General features: G+C 41.6%; 1 pseudogene; it reads left to right on the forward strand.

Moving 5' to 3' along the window:
* Nucleotides 1-405: 405 nt before the first annotated feature.
* Nucleotides 406-2,007, forward strand: LOC147604100 (stearoyl-[acyl-carrier-protein] 9-desaturase, chloroplastic-like; annotated as a pseudogene).
* The last annotated feature ends 6,986 nt before the right edge of the window (nucleotides 2,008-8,993 follow it).

Below are 8,993 nucleotides of genomic sequence, written 5' to 3' on the forward strand. Positions count from 1 at the left end.
CAAATTGCTACCTGGAGACAGAGACAGGGAGGCAAGGGCTATTCTACTAAGAGTTTAGAGACACAAACAGCCTTTACTTACCTCACCCACTTTGTTTACTAGTTGTTGATGATGGGATTTTGAATTTCCAAAAGCACATTGCACAACCAATCGCTTAATTCTTATAAGAATGCACCACCGTATTATAAGACATATATTAAGAAAACATTGTCCCCAACCAATCGCTTAATTATAATAAGTAATCTTGTCCTTGGTGGTGGGCTTTTTCCTTCGATTTTCAGGGAAACAGTTCAGCTTTGTGGGCGTGCTGAGAGGTTGGTTGGGTACGTAGGTTGATGCGCTTTTAAAACGACGATCAAGCGCTCTAGAATCGGTCGTCATTCGCCAGTGCGTTCCTCTCTTGTGTGTTGCCATGGCTTTCATCATGTTCTCAGCTGCAACAACAACAACAACAACAACAACAGCGTCTTCAGGTCTTGCAGGCAGCTCTCATGGCTGCCAGCCCAGTAGTAGTACGGTGCTTGGCGTTTCTTCTTTGAGAGGCAGCTTCTTGCAGGCGCTGATCAAATGGAAAGGCGTGAGCGCAAATCGCACTGTGAGGATGACTGCAACCCTGCTGCCGCCCAAGTAAGCAATAGCTGCTGTTTGAGGAACCCTATATTTGCAAGCGGCCGTACTGAATTGCAGGTGCAATGCACCATAGCTAGCTAGCCGCCTGCTGCTTGCTATGGATTGGATAAATTAATTACATGAGCTTAATCTGCCGTATACGTAGCTTTTGTACTAATTTCTATACAATATTCTTTGACACGCAGATCAGGAGATGCCGTGCAAGAGAAGGTGGTGCAGGAAGTGGTGCCCCACTATCGACCGCGTCGTCAAGCCACCCACTCCATGCCTCCGGAGAAGGTGGAGATCTTCAACTCCTTGCAGGGCTGGGCAGAAAGAAGCATTCTGCCCTATCTCAAGCCTGTGGAGAAGTGCTGGCAGCCACAGGATTTCTTGCCGGAGCCCACATCAGAGAGCTTTCTGCATGAGGTGCAGGAGCTCCGAGAACGTGCTGCGGAGTTGCCAGATGATTATCTGGTGTGTGTTGTGGCAGCTATGCTCACTGAGGAGGCCCTCCCCACATATCACGCGACGCTCAACAGTTTGGATGGGGTGAGCGATGACACAGGATGTAGCCTCACCCCTTGGGCGAGGTGGGTTCGTGCCTGGTCTGCAGAGGAGAACAGGCATGGAGACCTACTGAACAAGTATCTCTACCTCACTGGCAAAGTTGATGTGAGGATGATTGAGAAGACCACACAGCACTTGATCCGTGCAGGAATGGTTAGTATATATATCCTTCATCAGCAGCACTAGTCTTGTTTCAGCAACACCCGATCTCTTTCTCGCTCTCTCTCGTAATTGAGCCTCTCTTCACTGTTGTTTAATCTGCAGGACACTCAGTTTGAGAACAACCCTTATATTGCATACATATACACATGCTTTCAAGAAAGGGCCACTTTCATGTCTCATGGGAATATTGCACGGCAGGCAAAGAAGTTTGGGGACTTAAAATTAGCACAGATTTGTGGAACCATAGCCTCTGATGAGAAGAGGCATGAGAACGCATACACCAAAATTCTTGAAAAATTTTCGAGATCGATCCTGATACCACTATGCTCTGCTTGGAGAAAATGATGAGGAAGAAGATCACCATGTCTCCAACTCATGTATGATGGACAGAACAAAAACCTCTTCAGAGATGTAGGTATGCTTACAGAAAGGGTTGGTGTGTACACGGCAACAGACTATGCAGACATTTTCGAACACTTGTTGAGACAATGGAATGTGGAGAATATATCTGGGCTCTCTAGTGGGGGGCAAAAGGCTCAGGGTTTTGTGTGCGGCTTGCCCAATCATGTGCGGAGGCTCAACGAGCGTGCCGAATTAAGAAGGAAGAAACAATCCTTTACAGGAACCTTTAGCTGGATTTTCAACAAGGAGGTAGCCCTTGTCTAAGAGGGCCTGGCACATATTATACACCTCATGGGTATGCATCTCATGCTTTGTGCTTATCTCACAATTAGGTTCACTACAAGAGAATCGTGGTATAGTTGCACGATGTAGCCACACAACGTAGTGAGAGAGCCGCGACTACATGCAAAAGGGATTTAAAAAAAAAAGAAACCCTAGAGATTGATATTGGTATTCCCTCAGTGGGGCATGTTATCATTGTGAGAACTTAGGGCACATTACTAAAAACTGCCCCACCCTATCCGATGCTCAAAGCCCTATGGTCCCTAGTTATCTTGGGAGTAAGAACGTAGTTTTTGCAGACAAAATCTTTGGTAACACAAATAGGCCAATGCCACTGTTACTAACTCCAACCTGCCACCCACAGAATGTGTTTGGGAAGACCCCCCTTTTGGAGCTATACCCTCAGCTATGCCTTCATCTAGAATCCAAAACCCTGCTCTAGCCATATTCCCCCTATTAGGCTTCACGACAAGGGGACGATACCTATGGATGCTGAAGGGTTCACTCTTGTAACTAGCAAACAATCCCCTCCTAAAAAAGGTCAAAGACAATCTTTTGCTTCTGGCTATACCAACACAAATAGTTTTTCTCTTCTCCAATCTGAAGGAGCCCAAGCTCTGCTAGACAAATATGCCACAATTAACACGGTTCCTCCACTCTTCCCCGTGACTCTCAAGCATCTGGAGTCAACATAGAAATTATAATGAATGACATAGATTCAGCTAGGGAAATTCATGAAAGTTGCTTCGTTTAATGTTAAAGGACTGAATTGCCCTAATAAGCTTAAAGCTTTCTGGAGCTAGGTTTCAGCTCTACACTTAGATATTGTACGTGTTCAAGAGCATAAATTGCATACCTTAACACAACGGATCAAGCATCATAAGCAATACACCAGGTTGTTTTATGGTGGTATAAAGGGGTCAATATTCAGGCACCCTCACTATTGTAAAAAATCAGTTTTTTCCTTAACTTCTGCACAATCATGAATCCAGTTGGGGCCTCTTTATAGAGGTTACCTTAGATATTGGAAATTTAGTCATTGGCAACATATATGTCTCTAACAGCTCTGTCCTTCCCTAGAGGCACATTCTGGCAGTGGTTCAACACCCTTCCTCCCTTTCAGGGACTATAAACATGACATATACATTTACATTGCAAGTACCTGCAAAGAAAGCCATGACCAGTAGCCAACCACAATCTGACACCAATGTGGAGGCAGCAAGAGCAATCCCAAATCGTACATGCTCCTCTGTCAGCCTATCCCATATTGGACATGGCTCTCCACCACTACGAGGAAGAACACCACATGGAAGATCCAAAAAGATGAAGTCTAAAGCCCATGTGACAACCCTACCCTTCTTGACATACTGCCTCTCTGTGGGCCTCACTCGTGTCATATGCTCATGTATCAAAGTAAATGTAGAATTACTCAAGCCACTTGCAAAGTATTTTGTAATGCATATATAATCCCCGACGACAACAATACACCTACTTCCAACATCTGACAATGGAGCAAGTGCTACATGCTCCTGTAAGAACAAAAAGGTTTTACTCTTCTTAAGTGTTTTCCTCCCTATAGTGGGCGTTGTGTTCTCCTCCTCATCCATAAGGTCTTCATCTTCTGCTTCATCATTCAATTTCTCCTTTCCTTTTACTTCTGTAAAATTTGCTTATTTAGCATTATTTCTAGCTCTTATTATTTTCAAACGAAAACATGATTAATTGGATGGGATCATTGATATTTACCATTTTCCATGCGTGCCTCGTCCTTCCTGTGGTCCATCTTCATCTTCTTGTAAATCTCCTTTTCCCTCTCAAGCGTGTGTGTCCAGAGTCTAGATCGATCCACCATGGACACTGCTGCAACTCCCATTCGGATAGTGTGTGCATGGGAGGGGGGTACATACAAACCCCCTCGTTTTTAGCCAATACAGCCCATTTTCTAGCTCTGATAGGAAGAGCATCCGTGAACCCATTTCCCTTCAAATAGTTGAAGTACCTATAGCCACATTCCCAAACAAAGTACTGTAAGGAAAACATTGAATTGCATAATTCCTAACCATTGCAAAACTATAGACCAAGACACTAGTCACTGAGAGACTGTCTAAATCAAATTTAATTCTCTAGTCACTGAGACACTGTCTAAATCAAATTTAATTCTCTTAATGCTTTGACACTAGTCACTGAGACACTAGTCACTGAGACACTGTCTAAATCAAATTTAATTCTCTTAATGCTTTGAGGTCTTCACTATAGACCAAGTACTTGACACTAGTCACTGAGACACTAGTCACTGAGACACTGTCTAAATCAAATTTAATTCTCTTAATGCTTTGAGGTCTTCACTATAGACTTAAGGCGAACATTTTTAGACACCAATGTGTAAAGGTCTTTAAAAACTAGCATCTAAGAATAGCAAATATACCTGTAAACTAGTCTTTGTGCAGCCAACTGCACCAAGTCTAAATTCTTCAATGCTTTTAAATCATCTCCTTTCTCCTTGAATCTGCACAAACTTCTAAAGAAAACAAATGTTTTCTTCCTTCAAGCTTGACCTCCTCAAAGTAGTCAAATAATGTGATGTTGCATGGAATGTTCACACCCCCAGGAACTGTGATGAAGACGTGAGGTCTTTGAAATAGGATTGGAAGATTGCATGGGCACGACGATGTGCCCCTGACTTTGATAGTTCTTTCTTCCTATCCACATGAAGGGCGCCCAAAGGAGGGGGGGTGGGTTCTTGTAGAAGAGAGGACTCAAGAAGGGTGGGTTCATGTGGATTATCTAAACTAAGGGGTAGTGGGGGGGAAGAGGGCGAAGGGAGAGGAAGTGGAAGAGGAGGAGCAAGGCTTGGATCATCGCCAACAACGGAAGGTGTTGCTTGTTGACGTGCTCTCCACTCTCTCTTTCTCTCACGAGCTACCCTTCTCCTCTCCTCCTCTTGAACTTGGTGGATGGGGGGGAGTCTAGTCCTATCACGTTTCCGACTCCTACGACTTTGAGAACCCATTCTCAAGGAAGCTAAGAGAGAAAATATTATAAAGGCTCAATGATGGGATAGTACTACAGATAAGTGTGGGATAGTACTAGAGATGTGTGATTATATAGGAAAAATAGGTTATCCACTTCAAATCTCACTGGATTTCCTATCTAAGATTGATTGGATAACTAAGATAAACATAAAGATAATTAAAGATAAACTATTATCCACTTAAAAATTAATATTATTTATAATATTTATTAACAAGTCTAAATATTTATCATTACCAGATATATAAATATATCTTTAAATAAATCTTTTATTTTATAATTATATAACTGCTTTTTTTAAATAAAGTATTTTTTTTAAATTTTATTCAAAGGTTTATTCTACATAAAAAATTTTCAAGAAATATAAAAATAAAAAATTTATTTTTTTAAAATTAATAATATGATCTTTAATAATATTTTTTTGATCTAATCCCGAAATATAATCCTTTAAAATTAGTGATTTTAAATTCTTTTATTTAATAAGTTACATATATTTTATTATTTAAATTTCTATATTCTATTTCTCTAAATTACTAAATTAACTTTTTCAAAAATATGTTTTTGAAAAAAGAGGGGAGGTGGGAAGGAGATGCCACGTGTCACAAGCGTGCATGACACGTGGCATTCTCTTGACATGTGGCACTATTATGGTTGATGTGGCAATTCCATGATGTGGCATGCCATGTCACCATGTGCGAGGTGGCATGCAAAGGTGGCAAGATGATGTGGCATTAATGATGACTAGGATGATGAGGTGGGGAGTCAACTAGGTTGACCATGTTGACATGGAGGGTGGAGGTGGCAAGCTGAGGTGGCAAGCTGCTTATGTGGATCCTCTCGATGCTCACGTGGACATAAAGTGGCATGCATATATAAGGTTTGGGCCTACCCAAGCCTCACACATGGAATGAAACCTAAGCTGTGAAGTTTACCAAGCCTAGATTTCCAAACCTAACTAGGATTGGTTTTAGACTTGAAAAGGGGAGAGTGGACACAATATGGGAATTTTCACTTGGGAGGATTGAAAATGGACCTTCCCATACTCAAATCAAGCCAATTTTTTTTAATAAATTCATGGCAACAAGAGTATTGATCCCTTGAGTTTTTAGATTGAAAGATTCAATATTTAATTTTCTAGAATTAAATTACTATTGATTTAATGGGCCTCTGACAGTCATAATAAATTTTCCAAAGTAAATCTACAAAAATCAAACCGTTAGATTTGTAATTTTATCTTATACCCACATTATACTAATCTTTCCCAATCTAATCATCACTAGATCCATACAATTTGAGCATTTTAAATGGTAGATGTGGTGGGAGGATAAAATAGTATGTTTTTTAACAATTCTAATATCTTTTAAATAATATAGAAAATAGTAGAACACATCAAAAATTACTCGATAAATCAAGTTAAGCTCTATGTTATTTGTATTTGTGATATGCAAAGTGGGAACATCGTATGAGTAATAATGTAAAAGTTATAGGCAATTTACTCACATTCACTATACCTGTCTAAACCTAGGGACAGGGCCTGTATACAAACTTGGTTCCCAAAGATAAGGGGATTTGCAATTATTGGATATTCGATCAGATTATAGTTTTAGGTGCCCAACTTTGCATATGATGTTTCATTAGAAGACCTTGAAGTGAAACTCCTTGGCTAACTATGAGAGATTGGCTATTCTTCTTGAAAAAATGCCTGTTTTTCAGCTAAAGCCAAGGGCGCCCACGACATGAAACTAGATAACCTCATCTTGCAACCACCCAGTAGGGCTATGCACCTTGGTGCTGAAAATTCAAGGTCCCCCATTTGCCATGATTCTGAGACCATGGTTGTTCCCTCCTTATGCTTCCCAATCTGTAAAAATATAGAAAGTGGCACAATAACGAGAAAGTGTAAGGGTTAATTCTAGACATGTAGTGGAATCAGATATATCTCTCTTCTCATCAACTTGAAACTTGACTCTTCCACATTGTCAAAGCCCATGATGCTATAGTGTTGATGCAGGTGTGCTAGGCTCCAATGCTTGCTTACTACCACTCGCTCAATCCATCCATTTTGCATCATCAAAGCTACCTCAATAGGCATAATTTCTTCTTCTGAGGCTTGAAGTGGGATCCATGTCCCGTGCTTTTGCATCCATCTTTGGTAGTGCAGACGCATGTACAAAATAGAGCGTGCCTTCAAGAACCTGAAAGACACTGTAGAATCTACTACATTGCGCTTGTACACATCACCTTGATGTGACCCCTCATTAACCTCCCAACCCTCTCCTAGAAATCCTTGAATGAGGTCAGACCGTAGCTCCTTACAAATATACATTGTTTTTGTTTGGTGCATTGGCATGGAATTGAACATGTGTACAAAAACATGTAAAGGACAAAACCAATTTAGCCCTACTGACCTAGATGCCTTTGAAAACTTGAGTGGTATCTTGATATCACTTACCATCTTAAACTTCAAGCATAAGATGGTCCAAGCATCAGGTTTGGGCCATTTGGGATTGTAAAGAGGGGGGTTGGGGATCTCTTCCAGCTTGCCAAATAAACCTAGCTTTTTATCTACAAAATATGAGTGAGAAAAGAAAAAGATATTGTTCTGTACAAGATCACTTGGGCTCTGAGAGGTACAAACATTGCCTCTCCACAATGGATGCATGCATATCATAGAAAACTCCAGTGAGGATTGGAGTGGTTGTTCCTCAATATCTGCAAAGAGACATAAGAAAATTTAAAATAAAAATTCCAATATTAGCATGTTGTTAAAGCTGTGTTTATGTTACACTGACAATTTGAAGGAAACCTTGGTCGTTGGCCTTGAATGTACTGGTCTCCAAGAGTATACACATGTTGCACTATGGCAACCAGTCCTTCCTTCTTAGTATGCTTGAAGCCTTGTAGCCGCCCCTTCCCCAATTGACGCACTCTCGATGTGGTCCCTTAGAGCTTAGCTGCATGTAGACCCAAGCCCCAACCCTGAATCTTGTTGGAGCCCAAACTCCATTCTCATCTCTTGTGTTATGCAGCACAAGCTCTTCCACCTTCTCCCTAGGTCTTCTCACATTACAAGAAGAGTCCATGGTGGTAAGAAAAGAGAAGAAAAGCTTGTTTTACAACAGAGGAGTGGAGAGGAGAGAAAGTTCAGGGTTTTCAGTGCAGCAATGGAAAGCTTAAAAGAGGGTTAGAGTTTGAGAATAGGCTTCCTGAACCTAGAGTAGACTAAAGAGGGATAGAGTTTCTGTAGCAATGGAGAGGGAGGGAGCTTGAGAGAAAGAGAGAGGGAGATTGAGAGGGAGGGAGATTGAGAAGGAGGGAGAGCTTGAGAGGGATGGAGTTTCTGCAGCTATGGAGAGCTTAGAAAAGGAAGAAAGAGGGAGAGGGAGCTTGAGACTAAGAGGGAGCTTGACAAGGAGGGAGAGATTGAGAGGTAAGGAGTTTCTGCAGCAATGGAGAGCTTAGAAGAGGAAGAAAGAGGTTCAAAATGAGTTTTCCAAACCTAGAGTATGTTGGGGGAAAGTTTGAGAGGGAAAACATTTCGATAAAACCCAAAAACAATTGTTAAAAAACTAAATAACTCATGAAAACAACCTCACCAAGAGAGCTTGACGTGTGATCAAGTTCTTATGTATTTATAGTCAGGCCGAATCATTGCAACATTATTCCCAAACGCAAGACACTACCTCATGCTCTAACACTATGGAGTGGTACCGGACGACAAGTTGATCTAACCACCCTAGCAGCGCCAAATGCAAGCATAGAGGTTGACCAAGAAAGGCTAACACTAACCCCACAACCCCACACTCTCAGCACATATGACCCTAGGGTTGTGCCTGACCCCCCCTAAATTGGGGTGGATTGACTCAAGTTGCCCCTCAAACCCGCACACACACTGCCTCTGCACCCATGACCTCGGGGTCAGTCCCCTTAGCCTCCGG

This window comes from Cibotium barometz, chromosome 62 (assembly GCF_041138505.1).
Source record: "Cibotium barometz isolate CiBa-2024 chromosome 62, ASM4113850v1, whole genome shotgun sequence".
Classification (NCBI taxonomy): Eukaryota; Viridiplantae; Streptophyta; class Polypodiopsida; order Cyatheales; family Cibotiaceae; genus Cibotium; species Cibotium barometz.